General features: G+C 52.2%; 1 protein-coding gene across 1 annotated transcript in view; it reads right to left on the reverse strand.

Moving 5' to 3' along the window:
* The window catches only part of LOC147666251 (P2Y purinoceptor 4-like), a 107,721-nt gene extending 86,906 nt beyond the window's left edge, over positions 1-20,815 (reverse strand). The window contains exon 1 of the mRNA XM_086949194.1: positions 20,630-20,815. The gene's annotated coding sequence lies outside the window, so the exon portion shown is untranslated. The remainder of the gene's footprint in view (positions 1-20,629) is intronic.
* Between the last annotated feature and the right edge of the window lie 4,972 nt (positions 20,816-25,787).

The raw sequence follows: 25,787 nt of genomic DNA on the forward strand, positions 1-25,787 counted from the left end.
AACCAAGCCCTTGCCACTGTACCTCGCATCAACAAAACCACCATGGGAGGTAGATCCTTCTCCTACCTGGCAGCTAAAACCTGGAACTCCCTCCCCACTTACCTTCGCCTTACCCAGAACCACCTAGCATTCAGAAAGCTACTTAAAACTTGGATATTTGACAAGTAATTCCCCACCCCTCCTCAAGCGCCTTGAGACCCTCTGGGTATGTAGCGCGCTATATAAATTTTTTGACTTGACTTTTTTTTTTTTACTTGACTAGATATGCTCATTTTTATGAAATGTTTGCATAATACCAACCATCTCTTTGAAGCTGCTTAAAAAATACGAACAGCAAAATATTTTTCTGTTATGGACATAGTAGCTGCATTTGATACTAGACCATATGAAGAATGGTCTCCCTGAAAGCACTTTACACCCCGATCATGGTGTTGCCGTTACTTGCGAAGAAAAGATTTACCCTGATTTTCAGGGAGGGATAACACAAGAGAACGTACAGGGGCTGTCTACAAAGCAAAGTTCAGCATCATCTTAAACATTTCCAGTGGACAGAGCAGATGGAAACACTGCACTTTCTGATTCTGGGTGCCAGATACATAGAATAACAAGCAATGGCAAAGCCAACAGGTTTGCATTTGGAATCTTTTGGCTTTGTCATTGTTTGTTAGCCATGCTGTACAGCATCTATGATGACACCATGACCCTATGCTATCCACACCTCTCTGGGCCCAGCATCTGTGACCCCACCCCCATTGTACTCCCAGCTCAACTCATGCATCGTCTCCCACCCATGCTCTCACCTCCTGATCTAGGTAAGGAGCAGACAGTGGGGAAGGATTTCACCACTGCTCCCCACTCACTTAACCCCCATCAGCACAAAGGCCACCATGAACGAGACTATAGCAAGCAGGAGACCCTGGTCCTGAGGTAGAAACTCGTCCAGTAAGAAGCAAATGGAAGTTCCTACACCCCAAATTCTAGCACAGTCGGTCCACTCAAGTAAAATGCAGAAAGCCTTAAGTTTGATTCTGTGTTCCTTGGTTTGCAGATCTGTAAGACATTGGGTTGTTGGTTGACTGGGATGTAAGCCCTGGTCAAGAAGAAACCACAATCTGTGTCAGGGAGAGACACAAGTCAACCCTAAATGAACCGGAGCTCAACCCTCTGGTAGTTTGGCACAGAGCAGTCAGGCTTAGCTTAGAGGCAATGTGTAAAGTATTTGTGCAAAATTTCAAACAGTAATAAAGTGAAAAACACCACACAAAAAGGATCCCACACCAGGTTAGAAAAATGGTGTTATTTCTAATAAATAAAACAAGACAAAAGAAAAAACGAAAGGGCACTCAGTAGAACCCTAGATAAGTAGGTTTTCAGATGTCCGTAAAAAGGGAACCATAAAGCACAAAGCACCAAATGTGTGACCCAATCTATGGAATAGGTCAATTGTAGTTGTTGGTGTCACACTTTGAGATCACAAATATCTCTCATTAGCGGCGTTATGTCAGGAATACAAAAACGGGTAATATTCCTTATAACGAAATCGAAGTTCAATTCTGTAACTTTAATCAGTCAGTCATCAAACGAAACGGGAAACACTGCCACCGTAATCGCTGGTAAAGGGTACCCTTTACCAGCGATTACGGTGGCAGTGTTTCCCGTTTTCTACAAGGGTGAACTATACCTTACAAAAATCTCGTCCTGATGATGGTCTTGGGATAACACCGCAAAAGACCGAAACGTCGACATACCAGTCCATGTCTGCACTAAATGAAATTTATTTCGTCTGATTTACTGTTTATCTTAACACCTTGGCTGCTAGGGGGTTTTCCCCTCCTGAGCTGGAGATGCATGATCCCCATTGTTCATGACAAGGTCAGCTCGTCATAAGCACAGCGCAGGTAACACCCATGACGAGCTAACCTTTTCATGAGCATGGAAGGGGTTAAACAAGAAGTCACAGTTATAAATCACACAGACTGGATTTTTATCTTTTGTACCAATGGAATGAATGACTCTTCTTGTACCGAAGATTTGGTATTAATTCAGTTGATTGTGAACCCGTACAATATATGAATTTTTATTCAAAAATACAAATAATAAGTTTTTTTGAAATATGAACTGTTGTGTTGCTTCTTTTTTTTAATTTTTCATGCTTCCTTATAGCTAGTGTGGTAGTTCTTTGGGTTTTCTCGCCAATAAAGGGGAGTCATAACAACGTCAGCAACTGATTTTCTCAGTCTAAGAGTCCTAGTAATACAGACCTTTGTCGCTGAAATCATTTGACTAAAAATAAAACCCTTGCTGGTACCTTTATCTATACATACTGTTTGCCCGAGCCCGCAAGGGTATATTGGGTTACCCACCCTTCTTCACTAAACTATACACAGCAAGCTTCGCTCTACAACCACTATGCACAGCAAGTTGTGCTCTAGAACCACCTATACACAGCAAGCTGTGCTCTAGAGCCACCTAAACACAGCAAGCAGCACTCTAGAACCACTATGCACAGCAAGCGTGGAGAAGTGTGGCTCACCGGTTAGAGGAGGCAGACCCGGACGCTGAGGTCAGACCGGGACCAGGATTCAATCCCTGACGAGGCAGGGTCTTGAGCTCAAAATGTCCACGGACTCGATAATTCTCGCCTCGGTGCCTACTCGAATCATGGGTTCACACTCTGCAACTCTGGGCAATAGTTTACTTAATCTCCACTATGGCCCCACCGTGATGAGATGCCTGGCTTCACCTTGGAGATGCCCAGTAGGGGTTATCTCACAGGGAAAAGCCAGGACGGGTTCTGTGCCTTGAGACCTTACGGTGAAAGGCGCTATATAAGAACGTATGATTTACGATTTATTTTATTTACAAGCTGCACTCTAGAACCACTATACGGCTCTCTTACTGATCCCCCACCTCAGCACGCCATAACAGCGCCCTTGCAGAGACCTCTGGGAATTTCATTAAACAAAGCTCTATTTAACACTCACTTTCTTGAGGGGAAAAGAAAATCCACTTTTATTATACAAAACTGTGTTTCAAACACAATTATTTATTAAGAAACACTCACTCAGACTATACAGATGTAGAATGGATGCACGTAGGACTGGCGCAAGAGTCTTTAGCCCTCTGGCATTTTGACTAGGCCTGGGCGGTAAATTCCGTTCCGCTCGCGGAATTTGGGTAATTTTGTGTTTCGCGGAGAACGCAGAATTGCACAAAATTCCGCGATCCGCGGCTTAGTGAAATTTTTCCCTTGTTTGTGCTTTCAAAATGCTTGTTCTCACATGCAGGAGCGACTTACTGTGATCCCTGCATTCGCCAACTCATTTTCCTATCCGTTTGCGTGAACCCCAAGAATTTGGTAGCCGGCCGCACAATCCCGCGAGAGTGTGTGATCGCGAACACGTCATTCGGATGCACTCGCGTTCCTGAACAGGAAACGCGTATCGCGAGCAGGCGGGACAAGTGAAAGAAGATAGCCGCGCCAATTGGCGACCCCATTGGCAAGTTCGCGAGATATTTCCCCCGAGCGCGTAAATAGTGTTCACGAACAGGAAAAAACGTATTGCGAACGGGCAGAACAAGCAATTCCGTCCCTTCATGGAACTCTGAATGCTCGCTGAGATCTTTTAACGTTTCGCGGAGCTTTGCGTAGCGCGACTACGCAATTTCTGCCCACCCCTAATTTTGACATCAGAGCACTCCCTGAACTTTTCCCCAGCATTGGTAAAGGTATTAGGATGGATTTCATATGACAAACAATATTTATACATACAGCACATTTAAACAGCATCTGAGAACGCCTGTGTTCAGATGCTCTGACATATTAACGCCACGCCCATTTGCTTTGCCAATGCTTGTTCCATTTTTTGCCAAAATTCTGGAAACAACATGACTTAAATCGCCTTATACAATACCTTGCAGCTGACAGCCTGCTTAATCCCGGCCAATCAGGTTTCTGGGCCCTACACTCAACAGAAGCTGTACCTTCCTTCCCATCTTACACGGATCAATACATGTCTCATTTTCAACTCACTCCGCTCCCCTCCAGGCACTGGCTGCCTCTGCGGGGCATCAGATCGAACTTTTATAAACTGAGCCCTGCCTGCCTCGATGCACTTCCCACACACTCCACCAGCCTCTGCCAGAAATCTTGGCTTTTTATTCAAATGCACCTGGAACCTTCTCTCGCAGCAGCTGCCAAAACCTAAACACACCCAAGGTCCGACCATTCACTCGGTGCACAAAGCACTAATCATTTCACTGGCCCTGCACTCACTGGAGTGTGCAATAGTGACCACAGGGTCTTACGTAATCCTCGTGCCTCACTGTGCCAGGCACCCAGCTCTGCTCCAAGAACCACAAAGAATCTCCCCACACGCCCAGCCCAGGCGGCCCTCCTCATCCAGCTGCCGGTTCTCCTCCCAAAACAGGCCATCTGTGAACTGTTAACACTCGCATTCCAGCGAGATGCAAACATATTTTAAATGCTTTCCATCATCATGTGCCATGGTTTGCTTTTGATTTAAACACAAATGTTTTTAAAATATGTTGATGTGTAAAGTATTATGATTGTCTAGATTCTGTGTTAGTGAATTTAAGTTTTGTCTCTGGTTTTCCATCTTAAGTAGGCCTTACTTGTCATGTATGGAGTTACAACCTGCGCACATGAATCTCACAGGGGTTTCAATGTTTTATTGAGTGATTTTAACAAACAATGTGTGGGATTTTTTGCACTCGTGTTTTCTGCGAACCGCTTTCTTTCACATATTGATATACATTCCTTTGACAAGTTTGCAGCCCTGAAGAAGCCATATGCTGGCGAAACATGTTGGCTGCGCATTTATCTGCCTACATGTGAAATGAAGAATGATTAAAAAGAACCCACGCTAACAGAGGATCTTCCTGTGTCTTACTTTCATTAGTCTTTACTATTACACTGTCTTGAAGATTTGTTGTGTAGTGCCTTGAATGTGTGCATGTGAGGAGTTTGTGAGCGCACTTCTGGATCGGGAGCCAGTGGAGCTCCCTGAGGTGTGATGTGAGTCCTGCGTGGAAAGAGGAGGGTGAGTCTAGCTGCCGCGCTCTGGATGGTTTGTAGTCTTGGGGTTTCGAGCCTGAAGGGCGTTCTGGTGTCCGGCACGTTGGTGACAAACGCATGGGTGACGGTTATTCTGGTCTTGCTCATGAGCCGGTGGAAGATCTTTCTCAGCATCCTCAGGGTTGGAAGCAGGAAGCTGTGACAGCGTTGACTTGTGCGGGATGTCCGGCTTGTTGCCGTTGATTATTCAGAGGTTCCTGGCGTGGTTTGTCTGGTGGGGGTCTGAGGTCAGCTGGCACCAAGTGGAGTCCCAACCTGAGGTGTCTTTTCCAAAGATCACTTCTTCTGTCTCGTCGGTGTTTGGCTTGAGACAGACTTCATCTGGGTGGTGACCTCAATCTTGCTGGTGGCAAACTTGAGGGTTTTGTCCGAGAAGGACAGTAGGAGTTGTGTGCCATCGGCATTTGAGGGAATGTCGATGTTATGGAAGTGAATGACATTGGCTGGTGGATTCACATATGTGTTGAAGGGGGTCGGGCTGAAGGATGAACGGTGAGTAGCTCCGCTGATGAGTTTACAGGCTTCCGAGGTGTATGGTGGAGGGTTGACCGTTTGAGTTTTCCTATCAGAAAGGAGAAGTTCCAGGGGAGAGCAGGTCCTCAAATGCCGATCTCGTGAAGGCGAACGATGAGGGTGGTATGTGATACCATGTCAAAGGCCACCAAGAGGTCCAGAAGGACGAGGGTCACGGTCTCTCTTATGTCCAGTATCATGTGGATGTCCTGCTTTGCGGCACGTTTGAAGTATAAACCTTAGACCTATTCTTCTTCAACTGGGCACCCGCACACCGAAGGAGGCCACCCAACAGCTCTATTCTTTGGACATCGTGAAGTAAATGCCTCATTTTGGGAAATTTGTATATCCTACTCGCACACTATTGAAGGACAAGTCTTCACAGGCAGAGTGTGACGAACGGCCCGGGTGCCCCTAAACATCGGGGTCACCGCCCCGGAGGTCCGGTTACTACTGAACAAGTACTTTATCACGGGCTCTGTGGGCCTTATTCTCTTGTAGTATCAACAGGGACTAGCTGTGTGTGACTGTGGTAGGACACTGAACTGTATTTTCAGCAGGCATCTAGTCGGTGTGTTCATGAAGCCCTCACCCAACAACCTAGTTGGTGGCATGCTTCATAATCGGGCCCACCCAGTGACTTCTAATATGTCCCGGGTGTGCTCCGGAGGTCGATAGCAGCACTACAGGTCCCCGGCAGGCTTTGATTGGAAATCCCAGTCAATCCCTTAACTGCATCGCTCCAGGAAGACAAACAAAGCTAATTGCTAGCATGGGGAACATCCTTTACAACGCAACTTTTACCACGCAGAGCCTTTACGACGCAACTATTACAACGCATGCCATTACAACGCATTGCGCTGGGGGCCGGTCTAGGATAGGGAATAGATTTAATTTACTATCCAACACCTTCCCTACTATCCACGGGGACTGGAGTTGGAATAGTAAATTAAACTATTCACTATCCAGCACCCCTCAACACTATGCGTTGTAAAAGCATGCGTTGTAAAACTTGCGATGTAAAGTCATGCGTTGTAATGTCATACATCCGCTAGCATATGCGTGGTGAGGGAATCCCCCTCGCACACTTAGAGCACTATAGTGAGTGCAACACATAGTCTGCGCAACCCTTACTGAAATATATTTTAACCCACACTCACACTACTTATTGGTCCTGAGGAAAGCCAGCATTAATAAAGGCACTGGCTGAAACATGTCGACCTACTCTGGATATAGGTGGTCTTAACTCAACCACCACAACATCCACTCGCCTTGTTTTTAACCGCTCTTGGAGGCCCAGTTATTAAACTTTAATTTACCCTCGGGTACTGGGACCACCAAGAAGCCGTTTTAATTCTCACTTTATCACTCATTTCACTGCGCTCTCAGTAAAAATACCTGCTCCGCTGTACTCAGGCGTTGAAGCACACCCGGGACATATTAGATGTCACTGGGTGGACCCGATGATGAAGCATGCCAATAACTAGGTTGGTGGGTGAGGGCTTCATGAACACACCGACTAGGCGCCTGCTGAAAATACAGTTCAGAGTCCTACCACGGTCACACACGGCTAGTCCCTGTTGATACTACAATAAACCCCTGGGGATTCGGACTAGCTATCTAGTCCTCTCTCTCCCTCTTGATACGCCAAGCCTAATTCTCTTCCTGACGTTCTATGTATTAAACACACAAAAAAACTATCAAGACTACATCACCCGTGCACATATCACTTGGATGGTTCGGGTCTCTAACATTATGAAGTCTCTTTTTTTTAAACTGCTTTTAACAATGTCCTGCACTCTTTTGCTATAAGTTTTTAATGTTGTACATTGTAATGGTTTTAAGTAACCGCACAAATAAAAGAATTCATTCATCCGGTATCATGCGGATGTCGTGTGTTTTGGAGATGAGTGCTGTTTCCGTGCCATGGTTGGGTCTGAATCTGGTCTGTGTGCACTTGGTCTTCTGCTGGTGGTCGTATCTCAGGGGGGTTTGAACATCTTTACCTGCTGGTCCTGGCTCACTCTCCGCGTGCGCTCCAGTTGCTTGCACTGACGTTTCATCAGCCTAAGTAGGCGACAGTCCTATAAACTTTCCCTGATACCTGCCACGCCGTAGAACACAAGCTACAGAATGCACATGTTGCTTTAAAAGGCTGTGCGCTTCTGCTGGGACTCGGTGTGTTAGCATCAGTGACCGTCAAAAACAATTTAAATCTGTTCTTTCCTGTTGTCCAAGTATCTCTTTCTGAAAATCAGTGACTGAGGAACGAATGAGCCCTCAACTCACAGTGTTTTGTGAGTGCGAGCACTATAACTTTGTATGTGCGTGAGGACAGACGTGTGTACACACACACACGTGCACAAACACCCTTCAGGATTGCTTATTATAGGTGGCCCCACCAATTATATCTGTGGCCCGTTGCATCTCATTCCACTGCCTCCAAACCCCTAGAAATCACTTCTAGTGACGCCACTGGGGCTGTAAACATCTGTGCTGTTTCCGGTCCAAATCCCACTGAGGTCTACTCTGCCTTTCATCCTTCGGAGGCCAATCAAACGAGTGCTACGTGTTTTATGCGAGCGTAGCTCTGCAGCGCGGTTCGTAAAGCGCCTAGGCACTTTGGTAAGAGTGTTTCGTGGCCCGTCGGAGTTTCGAGTATTAATAAAATGCCCGTGGGTTTTGAAAAGGAGTATGGTGACTCGCACGTGCAGGGTCCTAGATTGCTTCCCGCTGGCCTTTATCTCTTAGCATGACAGTGACGTCACCTATGCGCTTCGTGCGATGTACAGGTCAGGGGGCCTAATGTTGGCCGGGCTGTTACAGCCTTTCATCCTTGCACTGTCACGTGTTTGCCATTTCGTTATGAATCAGCCTACCTGTTCTCTAAGTGTGCGACCCCACTCCGGGTTGCAGTTTGCTCTCTGCGAGGGGCCTTTTTTTTTTTTTTTTTTTTTTTTTGACAGTATTACATCCCCTGAGCCGTGAGCCGCTTGCTTTAAGTATTTCACGGGTTTATTTCTTGAGAAAAGCTGGATTTATCTGGAAGGCGCAAACACAGGGGGCTTTGTTCAGACGCCTCCGTGCGGAATCCCACCGAGGCTCTGCATTCAGAAGCAGCACTCTGTGACGGACCGGGGTCAGAGGTCAGGGGCCACCTCTGGACCGGGCCTTCCGAGTGCACAAAGGCCCTTGTGTTGAAGTACAGTAGCGGGGCGGGGGGTCGGATATTACTACCCCGCCATCAGAGACGCACAAAGGGGCTGTCACATTCCGGGGTCTAATGAGTCACTCAGGAAGAAGGGGGGGCGCAGTGAGAGCCCCCCCCCCCCTTCCGCGAGGAGATGCAAGCAGGGCTACTGCACACCCTGGCGGGGGCTGAAACCACTCACTATTGTGAGGGGGCCGGTGCGTGTGTATTGTGGGGGTAGGGAGGTGGGGGCATGGGGGGATTACACAGCAGGTGTCGCCCCCCAAGAGAAGATAATGTGTAAAGAAGAGTCTTTGTTTACTTTGGATAATATAACAACCCAACCCCCCGACTCCTTTCACCCCAAATCTTTTATGTAGCGCTTAGAGCAGGGCTGAGCGCTAGTTAGATGCCAGGGCCGTGGTGGAGGCACAGCCGGGTTGGGTGGAGAGTGGCGAGGTTGGGGGGCAGTGGACTGTACCCCAACCGTTGCTGCTAGGTCTAAACCTTTCTTTTAAGTCCACTTCTCCACCCTAAAGAAAGTTCCCCAGGATCTGAGACCTGCAAAAATCAAACCTTGGCGCCGACAGGAGAGGACTAGAAAGGAACTCAGTGCTGCAAACCCAGGCTGAGTATGTCTCACTCAGACCTCACAACTTCCCTCCTTCTCCATTGCGACGAGCCGGCACCCTTCGCGCTCGACAAGGTGGATGTGTAAATTATGAAAAATAAGAGGGTTTCAGATCTATAACCAGGGACACTGATCATCAACGAAAGAAGGAGATTACAAGGGGTTGAAAGACAATAGAGTCCACCCCATCTGCCTCAAAGGTTACACCCTCAAATCCAAACCGGAGGCCTATAAGAAAACCGCTGAGAAGCACCAATGGAGTTTCATGATGAGGACCCTCTGCAAGGTTCAGTGGTGCTGCCTTCCGCCTCTATGAGCTATTTCTTCGGCCTTTGATATAGTGGACCATACAGCACTCCATCACAGAAAGGCCCCGAGTTAATGACACCGGCCTGTAAGGGTTGAAATCCGAGGTTCCCAACCTGGGGTCCGGGAACCCCTGGGGGTCCCTGAAGCCTCCTCAGGGGACTGTGACTACTTAGAAAATGCAGTGATATTAACAGATTAATAAAGTGTATATAAATACAGAAACTAAATGTACATTCAAACTTTTAAAAACATACTGTACATTTGAAGGAATTTGAAATTGGAGGCTAAACATTAAATGAGAGCCCTCTGATCGATTTGTGGGGGCAGCGCAGGAGCGACAAACAGAATATAGGATGGAGGATGAGCAGCCAAGCTCCAAACTTCATGATCAAATTAAAATGTGTATGTTGTTTAATTTAGATGCGTTTTCGAATTCAATAAAATGTGTCATTTGTGTATTTGTTGGAATGTGTTTTTCTGTACTTTTTTTGTGGTTCAAATCATCGACATTGCTTAGGCCGGGCCTTCAGTTAGCATGATTTAGTGGAAATCCTTTCCCTGTGGGGGTCCCCAGATTCCAATAATGATTGGGGTGGGCGGGGGTCCTCAGGGTTACAGTAATGATTAAACAGGGGTCCCCAGAAGTCAAAAGGGTGAGAGCCATTGGTTTTAAATCCTGTCTTGAAAGCAGGCACCAATGTCTTAAATCTGGGGTCTCTCTCTAAATCGACCCCTGTGACCACTGTGGGGGACCCCAGGGTTCAGTAGCCCCCTTCAATCTTCAATTTTCGACCGTGGCTAAAAGAGCAGCCTCTAAGAGCAATATATATATATATATATATATATATATATATATATATATATATATATATATATATATATATACTAGCAGCCCGCCCCAGCGTTGCCTGGGGCAGAAAGGGGCTAGGGGCAGTACACCCACTCCCGCCTGACCCCCTCCCGCACCGACTCCCTCCCGCCCTGACTCACTCGCGCCCCCCTCCCGCCCGACTCCCTCGCGCCCCCCTCCCGCCCGACTCACTCGCGCTCCGACATTTTCATTTACTGCTGCCTCCTTCTTGCCTCCCCCTGCATCACACAGTCTCACTTTCCCTTTCCTTACCTGTGCCGCCGCTCGTCACTGCACAGCCGCTCGTCACTGCACCGCCTTCCTCCTTGGTCTTCACGCACGTCGCGTAGCGGCCAGCGCTAGGTCCCGGACGGCGCTACTTTCAGGGGACTACTTTGTTTACAAACTTAATTTTTTTAATTTACTTTTTAAAAAAAAATTATATAGCCTTTGTCCATCTACACACCCTGACATTTTCATAGATGTATCGGGTGTGTAGATTGGCGCTGTGGTTCCAGAGTTTACCTGGCCAAAAGGTGCAAGTTCTCTCTTTATAATAGTAGTATAGATATATAGATATATATATATATATATATATATATATATATATATATATATATCTCGGAGCGCAGCACGCCCACAAACTCGAAACTCGCACATTGGTGGCTATTCACAAACCTTGGTATGACCCAGGGCCAGACTGGCCATTGCGGACACTGGGCATTTCCCCGGTGGGGAGCCAGTTTTGGGCTCCTGGGTGGGCCGTTTTTTTGTTACTAGGGGCCGTCAATATCGGCCCCCCTGTAACAAAATCGTCCGAAACCGGCCATAGCAAAGTGCTTGGCTGCACCCCCTCTGCCGGCCGAGAAGTTTGCCAGGGCCAGTTTCGGTTCCCAGTCCGGTCCTGGTTTGACCCCTCTTGACCTGGGACATGGGGAGAGATTTACAGTCATGGGTAGGAGTAAATACCTGCCTGGGATGGTAAGTGGAATGCACCTCCTCGCAACATTGAAGGGGTTTAGAAGTAAGGGTTTGGGACAGAGCTTAATTTGAGCCAGTGGTTTCCAGGTGTTCAGCACCAGAACCTAATTGCCAACACCGGCGCCTGTGACAGTGTGCCACAATGTGGCGCTGTCGGGCTAATTTAGACATGACAACAACAACGGTTACTTATTATCAATATACATTATAAATGACTATTTCCGGCCGCCCAAGCCTGTCTTACAGCTTCGGAGGCCAGGATAGACTGAAGGGTCACCCTTGCAGGAGTGTGGTGGTGAGTGTGGCATAGGTACTGCCATTGGCAGCATGGCAGGGCAATGTGTGTGTCTTTTATTTTTTTTTCAAACAAATTAAGCACTGGTTTGGGCGCAGTATAAAGTGTCTCTCTGTGTACAATCCAAAACAACATTTTGGCATACACAAACAGAGTTCACAAAAGGGTTGTAGGTTTACCCCTGGGGTGATACTGCCTGCCGAATAAGGACGAGTCTTGTGAATTACAGAAAGAAAGAAAACTCCTCCATGCCAGGTGACAGCCCCAGAGCCGGGCACCGGCCAACAACTGCCCCCGTGTGGAGATTCCTTCCCAGCACCAATTGTGTGTGTGGCCTCTTTCCTTCCCGCCATAAAAAGGGCTTACTACGATTTTTAGGGTCGGAAGGGGCGGCAAAATACCTTGTATATATCCGCAAATGAGTAGGTTTGTGAGAGTGTGCGGGGTCCAGGGCACTTCACCCGGGACCCCCCACACTCCACCCACAGGAGCGGAGTAACTCGCACAGACACCTGTGTGTGTGTAAAGCACTTTACGGCCGCGTAATCTACTTTGATGGGTTTGTGCCACGAGGACAGCAGGCCATTGGCTCGTGGGTATCTGACCTCAACTAGAAGGCAGATTTAGGAACGAGGCCCTGGGCCTGCATACATTGAACCCCAACCCTGCACATGCCCCTTCGACCCTTCTTCCAGAGACAAATGACCCTCCCGCATCAAGCACATCTGCAAACTGAGAGGACTGACCGTGTGCACATCTGCAAACGGAGGGGACTGACGGTGTGCACATCTGCAAACTGAGAGGACTGAACGAGTGCCCATCTGCAAACTGAGAGGACTGAACGAGTGCCCATCTGCAAAATGAGAGGACTGAACGTGTGCACATCTGCAAACTAAGAGGACTGAACGAGTGCCCATCTGCTACCTGAGAGGACTGACCATGTGCACATTTGCAAACTGAGAGGACTGACCGTGTGCACATCTGCAAACTGAGAGGACTGACCGTGTGCACATCTGCAAACTGAGAGGACTGAACGAGTGCACATCTGCTACCTGAGAGGACTGACCGTGTGCACATCTGCAAACTGAGAGGACTAACCGTGTGCACATCTGCAAACTGAGAGGACTGACCGTGTGCCCACCTGCAAACTGAGAGGACTGACCGGGTGCCCACCTGCAAACTGAGAGGAGTGACCGGGTGCACATCTGCAAACTGAGGGGACTGACGGTGTGCCCATCTGCAAACTGAGAGGACTGACCGTGTGCACATCTGCAAACTGAGAGGACTGACCGTGTGCACATCTGCAAACTGAGAGGACTGACCGGGTGCACATCTGCAAACTGAGAGGACTGACCGGGTGCACATCTGCAAACTGAGGGGGCTGACGGTGTGCACATCTGCAAACTGGGAGGACTGACAGTGTGCACATCTGCAAACTGAGGGGACTGACGGTGTGCACATCTGCAAACTGGGAGGACTGACAGTGTGCACATCTGCAAACTGAGAGAACTGACCGTGTGCACATCTGCAAACTAGGAGGATTGACAGTGTGCACATCTGCAAACTGAGGGGACTGACGGTGTGCACATCTACAAACTAAGAGGACTGACCATGTGCCCATCTGCAAACTGAGAGGACTGACCGGGTGCACATCTGCAAACTGAGAGAACTGACCGGGTGCACATCTGCAAACTGAGGGGACTGACGGTGTGCCCATCTGCAAACTGAGAGGACTGACCGTGTGCACATCTGCAAACTGAGAGGACTGACCGTGTGCACATCTGCAAACTGAAAGGACTGACCTGGTGCACATCTGCAAACTGAGAGGACTGACCATGTGCACATCTGCAAACTGAGGGGACTGACGGTGTGCACATCTGCAAACTAAGAGGACTGACCATGTGCCCATCTGCAAACTGAGAGGACTGACCGAGTGCACATCTGCAAACTGAGAGAACTGACCGTGTGCACATCTGCAAACTAAGAGGACTGACCGTGTGCCCATCTGCAAACTGAGAGGACTGACCGGGTGCACATCTGCAAACTGAGAAAACTGACCGTGTGCACATCTGCAAACTAGGAGGATTGACAGTGTGCACATCTGCAAACTGAGGGGACTGACGGTGTGCACATCTACAAACTGAGGGGACTGACGGTGTGCACATCTGCAAACTGAGGGGGCTGACGGTGTGCACATCTGCAAACTGGGAGGACTGACAGTGTGCACATCTGCAAACTGAGGGGACTGACGGTGTGCACATCTGCAAACTGGGAGGACTGACAGTGTGCACATCTGCAAACTGAGGGGACTGAACGTGTGCACATCTGAAAACTGAGGGGACTGACCGTTGCACATCTGCAAACTGAGGGGACTGACGGTGTGCACATCTGCAAACTGAGGGGACTGGCGGTGTGCACATCTGCAAACTGAGAGGACTGACGGTGTGCACATCTGTAAACTGAGAGGACACACCTTTGACCCACAGCGCTCCTCAGGACTCATTCACAAAGGGAAACTTAGACCAAAAGTCTTATTTTACTACCAGTAAAGTTAGACTTGGATTGCCCCCGCCGAGCCGGCAGTGACTACCGCCGGCCCGGCGGGGGCAATCCGCCCACCATCTTAATGGGGTCCTTAGACGTTTGGTCTAAATTTACATTTGTGAATCATGTCCCTGGTCTTACCCTGAAGACCCCCCCCCCCCCACACACACACCCCTCCAGTACAGATATTAGTTCCCCCACCCTCACAGGAAAGCTTGAGAAAGACGTAGAAATGTCTCGGTCTTGAAGAAATGCTGCTAACCACAGAAAAGACTGACACCCCGCTGCAGCAGGCGCACAGGGCAGGAGACTGAGCTATCTCATCGGATCGGTCCCGCGGTGCCACCGCCCCTCCCTCCCAATGGACGGCAGAACCCCTCCTCCCTCCAGCGGCCTCTGCCCTCCGGCTCCGGGCCTATAATATTATTAACCACTGGCCTTCCATTTCAATGCTCCTGATTGTCATTTAGGGGACAGCCGTCGACTCTCCGTGCCCCCCCCCCCCCTCGCTACCCACGTCTCTGCTGTCTCTGCCCCTCACATGCAGTCTCTGCTGTCGCCTCCACGTACTGCCGTCTCAGCCCCTCGCCTCCTGCAGTCCCTGCTGCTACCCCTCACATGCAGTCTCTGCTGCTACCCCCCCACATGCAGTCTCTGCTGCCACACCTCACGTGCAGTCTCTGCTGTTGCCTCCACGTGCTGCCATCTCTACTTCCACCCTTCGCCTCCTGCAGTCTCTGCTGCTACCGCTCACATGCAGTCTCTGCTGCTACCCCCGACATGCAGTCTCTGCTGCTACCCCCTACATGCAGTCTCTGCTGCTACACCTCACGTGCAATCTCTGCTCCCACCTCCACATGCAGTCTCTGGTGTCGCCTCCACGTGCTGCCGTCTCTGCTCCTCGTCTACTGCAGTCTCTGCTCCCTCTTCAATGTGCTGCCGTCTCTACTCCCGCCCTTCGCCTCCTGCAGTCTCTGCTGCTACCCCTAACATGCAGTCTCTGCTGCTACCCCACACATGCAGTCTCTTCTGCTACACCTCACGTGCAGTCTCTGCTGTCGCCTCCATGTGCTGTCGTCTGTACTTCCACCCTTCGCCTCCTGCAGTCTCTTCTGCTACCTCTCACATGCAGTCTCTGCTCCCACCTCCACATGCAGTCTGTCTCTGCTGCTACCCCTCACATGCAGTCTCTGCTGCTACCCCTCACATGCCGACTCTGCTGCTACCCCTCATGTGCAGTCTCTGCTGTCTTCTCCACGTGCTGCCGTCTCTACTCACACCCTTCACCTCCTGCAGTCTCTGCTGCTACCTCTCACATGCACTCTCTGCTGCTACCCCTCACATACAGTCTGTCTATGCTGCTACCCCTCATATGCAGTCTCTGGTGCTACCCCCTACATGTAGTCTCTGCTGCTACCCCCTACATGCAGTCTCTGCTGCTACCTCTCACATGCAGTCTCTGCTGTCGCCTCGACATGCTGCTGTCTCTACTCCAACCCATCGCCTCCTGCAGACTCTGCTGCTACCCCTCACATGCAGTTTCTGCTACTACCCCTCACATGCCGTCTCTGCTGCTACCCCTCACATGCAGTCTTTGCTGCTACCCCCTACATGCAGTCTCTGCTACTACCCCTCACATGCCGTCTCTGCTGCTACCTCTCACATGCAGTCTCTGCTGCTACTCCTCACATGCAGTCTCTGCTGCTACCCCCCACATGCAGTCTCTGCTGCTACCCCTCACATGCCGTCTCTGCTGCTACCTCTTACATGTAGTCTCTTCTCCCACCTCCACATGGTGCCGTCTCTGCCCCTCACATCCTGCAGACTCTGCTCCCTCCTCAACGTGCTGCCGTCTCCTCTCCCGTCCTTTGCCTCCTGCAGACTCTGCTGCTACCCCTCACATGCAGTCTCTGCTGCTACCCCTCACATGCAGTCTCTGCTGCTACCCCCCACATGCAGTCTCTGCTGCTACCCCTCACGTGCCGTCTCTGCTGCTACCCCTCACGTGCAGACTCTGCTGCTACCCCTCACATGCAGTCTCTGCTGCTACCCCTCACATGCCGTCTCTGCTGCTACCCCTCACATGCAGTCTCTGCTGCTACCCCTCACATGCAGTCTCTGCTGCTACCCCCCACATGCAGTCTCTGCTGCTACCCCTCACATGCCGTCTCTGCTGCTACCCCTCACATGCCGTCTCTGCTGCTACCCCTCACGTGCAGACTCTGCTGCTACCCCCCACATGCAGTCTCTGCTGCTGCACCTCACGTGCAGCCTCTGCTGCTACCCCCACATGCAGTCTCTGCTGCTACCCCTCACATGCCGTCTCTGCTGCTACCTCTCACGTGCAGTCTCTGCTGCTACCCCTCACATGCAGTCTCTGCTGCTACCCCCCACATGCAGTCTCTGCTGCTACCCCCACATGCCGTCTCTGCTGCTACCTCTCACGTGCAGTCTCTGCTGCTACCCCTCACATGCCGTCTCTGCTGCTACCTCTCACGTGCAGTCTCTGCTGCTACCCCTCACATGCCGTCTTTGCTGCTACCTCTCACATGCAGTCTCTGCTGCTACCCCTCACATGCAGTCTCTGCTGCTACCCCCCACATGCAGTCTCTGCTGCTACCCCTCACATGCTGTCTTTGCTGCTACCTCTCACATGCAGTCTCTGCTGCTACTCCTCACATGCAGTCTCTGCTGCTACCCCCCACATGCATTCTCTGCTGCTACCCCTCACATGCCGTCTCTGCTGCTACATCTTACATGCAGCCTCTGCTCCCACCTCCATATGCTGCCGTCTTTGCCCCTCCCATCCTGCAGACTCTGCTCCCTCCTCAACGTGCTGCCGTCTCCTATCCTGCCCTTCGCCTCCTGCAGTCTCTGCTGCTACCCCTCACATGCAGTCTCTGCTGCTACCCCCCACATGCAGTGTCTGCTGCTACCCCTCACATGCAGTCTCTTCTGCTACACCTCACGTGCAGTCTCTGCTGTCGCCTCCACGTGCTGCAGTCTCTACTTTCACCCTTCGCCTCCTGCAGTCTCTGCTGCTACCCCTCACATGCAGTCTCTGCTCCCACCTCCACATGCAGTCTCTGCTGTCGCCTCCACGTGCTGCCGTCTCTGCCCCTCGTCTCCTGCAGTCTCTGCTCCCTCCTCAACGTGCAGTCTCTGCTGCTACTCCTCACATGCAGTCTCTGCTGCTACCCCCCACATGCAGTCTCTGCTGCTGCCCCTCACATGCCGTCTCTGCTGCTACCTCTTACATGCAGTCTCTTCTCCCACCTCCACATGCTGCCGTCTCTGCCCCTCACATCCTGCAGACTCTGCTCCCTCCTCAACGTGCTGCCGTCTCCTATCCTGCCCTTCGCCTCCTGCAGTCTCTGCTGCTACCCCTCACATGCAGTCTCTGCTGCTACCCCCACATGCAGTGTCTGCTGCTACCCCTCACATGCAGTCTCTTCTGCTACACCTCACGTGCAGTCTCTGCTGTCGCCTCCACGTGCTGCAGTCTCTACTTTCACCCTTCGCCTCCTGCAGTCTCTGCTGCTACCCCTCACATGCAGTCTCTGCTCCAACCTCCACATGCAGTCTCTGCTGTCGCCTCCACGTGCTGCCATCTCTGCCCCTCGTCTCCTGCAGTCTCTGCTCCCTCCTCAACGTGCAGTCTCTGCTGCTACTCCTCACATGCAGTCTCTGCTGCTACCCCCCACATGCAGTCTCTGCTGCTGCCCCTCACATGCCGTCTCTGCTGCTACCTCTTACATGCAGTCTCTTTTCCCACCTCGACATGCTGCCATCTCTGCCCCTCACATCCTGCAGACTCTGCTCCCTCCTCAGCGTGGTGCCGTCTCCTCTCCCGCCCTTCGTCTCCTGCAGTCTCTGCTGCTACCCCTCACATGCAGTCTCTGCTGCTACCCCCCACATGCAGTCTCTGCTGCTACCCCTCACATGCAGTCTCTGCTGCTGCACCTCACGTGCAGTCTCTGCTGTCGCCTCCACATGCTGCCGTCTCTACTTCCACCCTTCGCCTCCTGCAGTCTCTGCTGCTACCCCTCACATGCAGTCTCTGCTCCCACCTCCACATGCAGTCTCTGGTGTCGCCTCCACGTGCTGCCGTCTCTGCCCTCGTCTCCTGCAGTCTCTGCTCCCTCCTCAATGTGCTGCCGTCTCTACTCCCGCCCTTCGCCTCCTGCAGTCTCTGCTGCTACCCCTAACATGCAGTCTCTGCTGCTACCCCCCACATGCACTCTGCTGCTACCCCCCACATGCAGTCTCTGCTGCTACACCTCATGTGCAGTCTCAGCTGTTGCCTCCATGTGCTGTCGTCTTTACTTCCACCCTTCGCCTCCTGCAGTCTCTGCTGCTACCTCTCACATGCAGTCTCTGCTCCCACCTCCACATGCAGTCTGTCTCTGCTGCTACCCCCTACATGCAGTCTCTGCTGCTACCCCTCACATGCCGACTCTGCTGCTACCCCTCACGTGCAGTCTCTGCTGTCTCCTCCACGTGCTGCCGTCTCTACTCCCACCCTTCACCTCCTGCAGTCTCTGCTGCTACCCCTCACATGCAGTCTGTCTCTGCTGCTACCCCTCAAATGCAGTCTCTGGTGCTACCCCCTACATGCAGTCTCTGTTGCTACCCCCTACATGCAGTCTCTGCTGCTACCTCTCACATGCAGTCTCTGCTGATACCCCTCACATGCAGTCTCTGCTGTCGCCTCGACATGCTGCTGTCTCTACTCCCACCCATCGCCTCCTGCAGACTCTGCTGCTACCCCTCACATGCAGTTTCTGCTACTACCCCTCACATGCCGTCTCTGCTGCTACCTCTCACGTGCAGTCTCTGCTGCTACCCCTCACATGCAGTCTCTGCTGCTACCCCCCACATGCAGTCTCTGCTGCTACCTCTCACATGCAGTCTCTGCTGCTACTCCTCACATGCAGTCTCTGCTGCTACCCCCCACATGCAGTCTCTGCTGCTACCCCTCACATGCCGTCTCTGCTGCTACCTCTCACATGCAGTCTCTGCTGCTACTCCTCACATGCAGTCTCTGCTACTACCCCCCACATGCAGTCTCTGCTGCTACCCCTCACATGCCGTCTCTGCTGCTACCTCTTACATGCAGTCTCTTCTCCCACCTCCACATGCTGCCGTCTCTGCCCCTCACATCCTGCAGACTCTGCTCCCTCCTCAACGTGCTGCCGTCTCCTCTCCCGTCCTTCGCCTCCTGCAGTCTCTGCTGCTACCCCTCACATGCAGTCAATGCTGCTACCCCCCACATGCAGTCTCTGCTGCTACCACGCACGTGCAGTTTCTGCTCCCACCTCCACATGCAGTCTCTGCTGTCGCCTCCACGTGCTGCCGTCTCTGCCCCTCGTCTCCTGCAGTCTCTGCTCCCTCCTCAACGTGCAGTCTCTGCTCCCTCCTCAATGTGCTGCCGTCTCTACTCCAGCCCTTCACCTCCTGCAGTCTCTGCTGCTACTCCTCACATACAGTCTCCGCTGTCGCCTCCACGTGCTGCCGTCTCAGCCCCTCGCCTCCTGCAGTCTCTGCTCCCTCTTCAATGTGCTGCCGTCTCTACTCCCGCCCTTCGCCTCCTGCAGTCTCTGCTGCTACCCCTCACATGCAGTCTCTGCTGTTACACCTCACGTGCGGTCTCGGCTGTCACCTCCATGTGCAGCCGTCTTTACTTCCACCCTTCGCCTCCTTCAGTCTCTGCTCCCACCTCTCACATGCAGTCGCTGCTTTCTCCTCAACGTGCTGCCGTCTCTACTCCCGCCCTTCGCCTCCTGCAGTCTCTGCTGCTACCCCTCACGTGCACTCTCTGCTCCCGCATCTCAATGCAGTCTCTTCTCCCACCCCTCACATGCCGTCTCTGCTGCTATCCCTCACATGCCGTCTCTGCTGCCGCCTCTCACACGAAGTCCCTGCGGACGCCTGTGCAGTGCTTGCTCCCAGTCCCCCCTCTCACATGTAATCTCTGCACTCACTTCACACATGCAGTCTCTGCTGTCGCCTCTCACATGCAGTCTCTTCTGTCACGTTTGCCTCATGTAATGTAACGTTTGCGTTTGTAATTTGTTCACTTGTAATGTTCTCATGTATCAGTTCTGTTCCTATTGTGAAGCGCTCTGACACCTTCGGGTAAAGTCCGCGCTATATAAAAACGCACAAATAGATAAATAAACCCCTGGTCCCCTAGCGGTCTCTTCTGCCCCTCTTACCTCCAGTCTCTCACTCCTGCGCCTGTCTCAGCTGCTGAGCCTCGTCTCGCCGTCTCTGCTGGATGCTGTCTCGGCTCCCACGCCTCACATGCAGTCTCTTCCGCCACCCCTGGTCCCTAGCGGTCTCTTCTGCCCCTCTTCTCCCGCGCCTGTCTGGCCGTCTCTGCTGGATGCTGTCTCGGCTCCCAATCCTGACTCTGCTGACGGCCTTGGACAGCTCCAAACTTTCTCTAACTCCCACTCAGTGATGTCACCGCGTGTGAGGGGGCGAGGGGGCGGGAGTAAGGGGAGGGGGCGTTAATGAGGGAGTGACCCGAGGGAGCCGGGGCTGGCAGTTTCATGGCAAGCACCACCCAGCCCGGGCCTTAATGACTAATCGTCAGAGGGAGGAGAGACGGGGGGGGGGGGGGGGGGGGGGGGGGGGGGGGGCTGTACAGATGGACTGACCAGAGGGAGCCTGGATTCAGCACCCTGTGCCCGGGCATTAACGACGATTCAATGGGGTGGGGTACATTTGGCGAGAGTGGGGTGGGATTGAGCAGGGGAGGTGGGTGGTAAGAAGGGAGTGACTCGAAGGAGTCTGGACTGGATGTCTCGTGGCACCTCACCGGATTCAGCACCACCCAGGGATGGCTAGTCATACCTGGAGCCCCCCTCAACGCCCCGCACCCCCACACACAACCACTGCCCGGGTCTTAATGATTAATCCCAACAGGCAGTTGAAATCAGCACGATGTCGTAATGCATGAATAACATACCGTCCATTCACACCCCGCCGCATCCTGGCAACTGCGCCGCTTCCTGGCAACCGGAGAACGCATTACTACCAACTCAACGGCACCGTTGCATCGGCCTCGGTAAACTGAAGGTCCGAGTCAGCCCCGCCGGGATACGAACCTGTGACCTGCTGATGTGTACGCATGTATCATGCAGAAGTCCACGTGCGGCAGATTATGTGTCACGCGATGAGTTAGGGAGGCTTCAGTAATGTATGGATCCGAGCTCATTTGAATAATCCCGCGCACCACAGACCCCCATCTCCACCGCGCCTCACCAGCCACAAAACACCCCGGAATCTGCACCGCAGGCTCGCAGCGAGGCGTGGAGGCAGATTTTCGAACTTCTGTGATGCTCAAAGTTTGCTCAGTACTCGCGTCGCGCGCGCAGTGGCGCATCATTCAGGAAGTGTAGGAAGTCTGCCAGAGGACGGGTCTTTTTTTGCCACTGAGGGTTTCCGCGTGGTTACAGCCCTTCTCCACTACCATCAATTTAGACTTTTTTTTCGTTACCGATGCTCACCATGAGGGGCATTTACCCCTTGAGTGGAGTAAGTCACGAGTGGCGGCTCCTCCTCTAAATTGGAGGCGCCGCCCACTGCTTTTCGCTGTATAAATGAAGGAAACACGAAATGATAATAACTCGACTATATTATTTTATTTTTGCTGCTGCCGAAGCTTTGCGCGTGGGTGGGACGGGGCTGCTCTGCTCACAGCAGCGGGAGGAGCGGTGAGCACTCTGTAAGTACGCAAGAAAGTTTGTCCGGCCGTCTTGAGCCGACCAAACAGTCATGCGCACTTTGCTTGTTCTCCACCCAGGCTGCATTAAAGCCTGTATGGAGAGCATGCACAGGCTTCCACTGCCTGTTTGAGCACCGAACCACGGCACTCAGACCGATCGCAATGCTGCATTGCAGTGTTTTGATTGGCTTAGGGGAGCCTGGTGCTGTTTCAGCGGACCCAGAGAGACGATGGAGAGACGCAGCGAGGAGGTAAGTTTTTTTCCTTCTTGCTTCCTCCCGCCAACCCTGATCCATGCCAGCCGCCACCAGCCGCAGCCCGTGAAGGGAGTTCCGGTGGGGCAGAAAGGCGGGGCGGGGGTTGCTAAAAACCGGAATATGGATAATTGGAGGTAAGTAAACAATTTGATTAATAAAACGAATTTTGTAGCGCGCCCTGCATCGCAAATGGGTACAGCAGCACTTGCAAAATCTATTCAACAACAGCAATAAAGACCATTTAAATTCATCTCACTGGAGTGCGGGCAATACTTGTGTCGCCGTGCGGCGTGAGTGTTTTGGAAATATTTGTATATCTCCGTGATTTCAGCTCTGACACAGGCTCTGAATGGGAAGCAGAGAAAGCAGGAGGTGATAAAGGAGGTTCTTCACTACAGGAAGAATGCCTTTTTCATGCAAAGGCAGAAGAACAAATCACAAACCATGGAAACAGCAATCTCAGAAAAAATGAGCGGGAAACACAGAAGAGAGGGACAAATACAATACAAGTTTCAAAGGATGGAACACACACAGTACCAGGCAGTGACAGAACCAAGGAATATGGTAATTAATTTAACTAACATTCCACTTTCACAATCAGATGAAGAAATACTTTCTCTTGGCTTATCTTTTTATCCGATCTTAGGGTTTGATTATGCTCAAGCAAGAATTGATTTATTTAAGTTTGTTCAGAAATTGAGACTGAAGAAATACTTTTTGCACAAACCAACTCAAAGATCTATCAGGACAAATGAGATGGGCGAACAAGAGATTCTGCAAGTTTCTGATTTGAACTACAAAGGGATCTTGTAACATTGGAGGAGATGGAAACTGACTCCAACACTTTAAACTCACCAGCATTTTGCCGCCACCGCCACGAGAGTCATTTGGGCAGAGACCAGCGGGCGCGAAGGAGCGCAGACATCGCCGCCGCCACCGCCAAGAGTCCCTGGACACCGGACTCCGCGCCGCCGCTCCGGGAGACCACAAATCCCGGCAGGCCTCGCGGCGGCGCGTGTGCAGTGACGCGGGTCGTCGCGCACCAGAGGGCGCCAGAGCCCTAGAAAGGGAGGAGAGCCCCGGCAAAGCGGGGGGAACTTTAAACTCACCAGCATTTTGCCGCCACCGCCACGAGAGTCATTTGGGCAGAGACCAGCGGGCGCGAAGGAGCGCAGACATCGCCGCCGCCACCGCCAAGAGTCCCTGGACACCGGACTCCGCGCCGCCGCTCCGGGAGACCACAAATCCCGGCAGGCCTCGCGGCGGCGCGTGTGCAGTGACGCGGGTCGTCGCGCACCAGAGGGCGCCAGAGCCTAGAAAGGAAGGAGAGCCCCGGCAAAGCGGGGGGAACTTTAAACTCACCAGCATTTTGCCGCCACGAGAGTCATTTGGGCAGAGACCAGCGGGCGCGAAGGAGCGCAGACATCGCCGCAGCCACCGCCAAGAGTCCCTGGACACCGGACTCCGCGCCGCCGCTCCGGGAGACCACAAATCCCGGCAGGCCTCGCGGCGGCGCGTGTGCAGTGACGCGGGTCGTCGCGCACCAGAGGGCGCCAGAGCCCTAGAAAGGGAGGAGAGCCCCGGCAAAGCGGGGGGAACTTTAAACTCACCAGCATTTTCCGCCACCGCCACGAGAGTCATTTGGGCAGAGACCAGCGGGCGCGAAGGAGCGCAGACATCGCCGCCGCCACCGCCAAGAGTCCCTGGACACCGGACTCCGCGCCGCCGCTCCGGGAGACCACAAATCCCGGCAGGCCTCGCGGCGGCGCGTGTGCAGTGACGCGGGTCGTCGCGCACCAGAGGGCGCCAGAGCCCTAGAAAGGGAGGAGAGCCCCGGCAAAGCGGGGGGAACTTTAAACTCACCAGCATTTTGCCGCCACCGCCACGAGAGTCATTTGGGCAGAGACCAGCGGGCGCGAAGGAGCGCAGACATCGCCGCCGCCACCGCCAAGAGTCCCTGGACACCGGACTCCGCGCCGCCGCTCCGGGAGACCACAAATCCCGGCAGGCCTCGCGGCGGCGCGTGTGCAGTGACGCGGGTCGTCGCGCACCAGAGGGCGCCAGAGCCCTAGAAAGGGAGGAGAGCCCCCGCGTCGCGGGACGCGAGCGGGACGCCCGGGGCTAAGCCCGGGCAAAGGGCGGGCCCTCTTAGGCCCTCAGAGGCCCGAGGAGCCTGGCCTGTGCCAGACACCCTGCCCGGTTGCTAGCAGCCAAAGGACATCGAGACTGCATAACTGTAAGTTGGCTGTCACATACCATTGTGAGCCCCTGAGCTCTTGTTGCATTGAGATTGGTACTGGTAATTGACAATAAGCTTTTATCACCCGCTTAGTGGGTTATTTACTGGGCCTGCCATGAATCACCCAGAGACCAGAAGCATGGCAGCTGCTGGGGCAAAGAAACTAACTGGTACCTTAGACGACTTTATAGTGCGCACACATGCCCTTATTGATGAAGGGATCATACTGATGGATAGAAGGGTGTCCCAAGACCTAGCCATGGCAAAGCGTTCCTCTCTGGGCCATATTGCACAAGCTTGCACACCCAACAATGTATCCGCCCCAAAGACACTCGTAATGGTACACAAAGACCAGGGTTGCGACTTACCTGCCTCGCAGGAAGGCCTGGAGGCAACCCCAAATCTCTCCTTGTTACTGGAAAATGGCCCTGCGGCAATTGAAAATGAAACCACAGTTAGTACCCTAATTGAAAGGGGGAGGAAGGAGGGGGCAATCCCTAAACTAAAGAGTACTAAACAAAAGCCGATTAAAACTACTACTCGCAAAGGGAAAAAAGCCCAGACTGGCAAAACCCATGACCCAATCCAGTTGGATCCGACCCCATTAAATGTGTGCACCAACCCAGACGCTCACACCAATATTAATGGTGCCGCTGGTGGGCCCCGGGTAAGTGTGGGCATAACACTAAGTCTGCCAGATGAAACTATCTTGGATAGTAGCTTGGAGGGGATCTTGGAACTAAGTGGGGTAGTTGACAATCAAGCTGGAGGGAGCGAGGACAGCAGTAGCCTAAGCATGGTTAATAATAACATCTTTTCAATGCTAAAAATTCTCTTAGAACCTATTGAGGTTAGGCTACGTTGTCTGGAAACAATATTGACTAATATCCATAAAGATATCAGTGCCCCTAGCTTCAATTCGAACAATAAAGTTCCTCAAAAAAAACCAACTACGAATAGACCACCCACAGCTGCTAAAAGCGATGTTAACACTAATCTACCTCCAAAACCTACCACTAATCCACCTCCAAAACCCACCACTAACCCACCCCCAAAATCTACACCAACACCTAAAAATTCTACCATAACTGACAAAGCAGCGCCACCCACACAAATTCCTAAGGATAAAGTTAATGTAGAAAAGA

This window comes from Lissotriton vulgaris, unplaced genomic scaffold (assembly GCF_964263255.1).
Source record: "Lissotriton vulgaris unplaced genomic scaffold, aLisVul1.2 SCAFFOLD_568, whole genome shotgun sequence".
Classification (NCBI taxonomy): Eukaryota; Metazoa; Chordata; class Amphibia; order Caudata; family Salamandridae; genus Lissotriton; species Lissotriton vulgaris.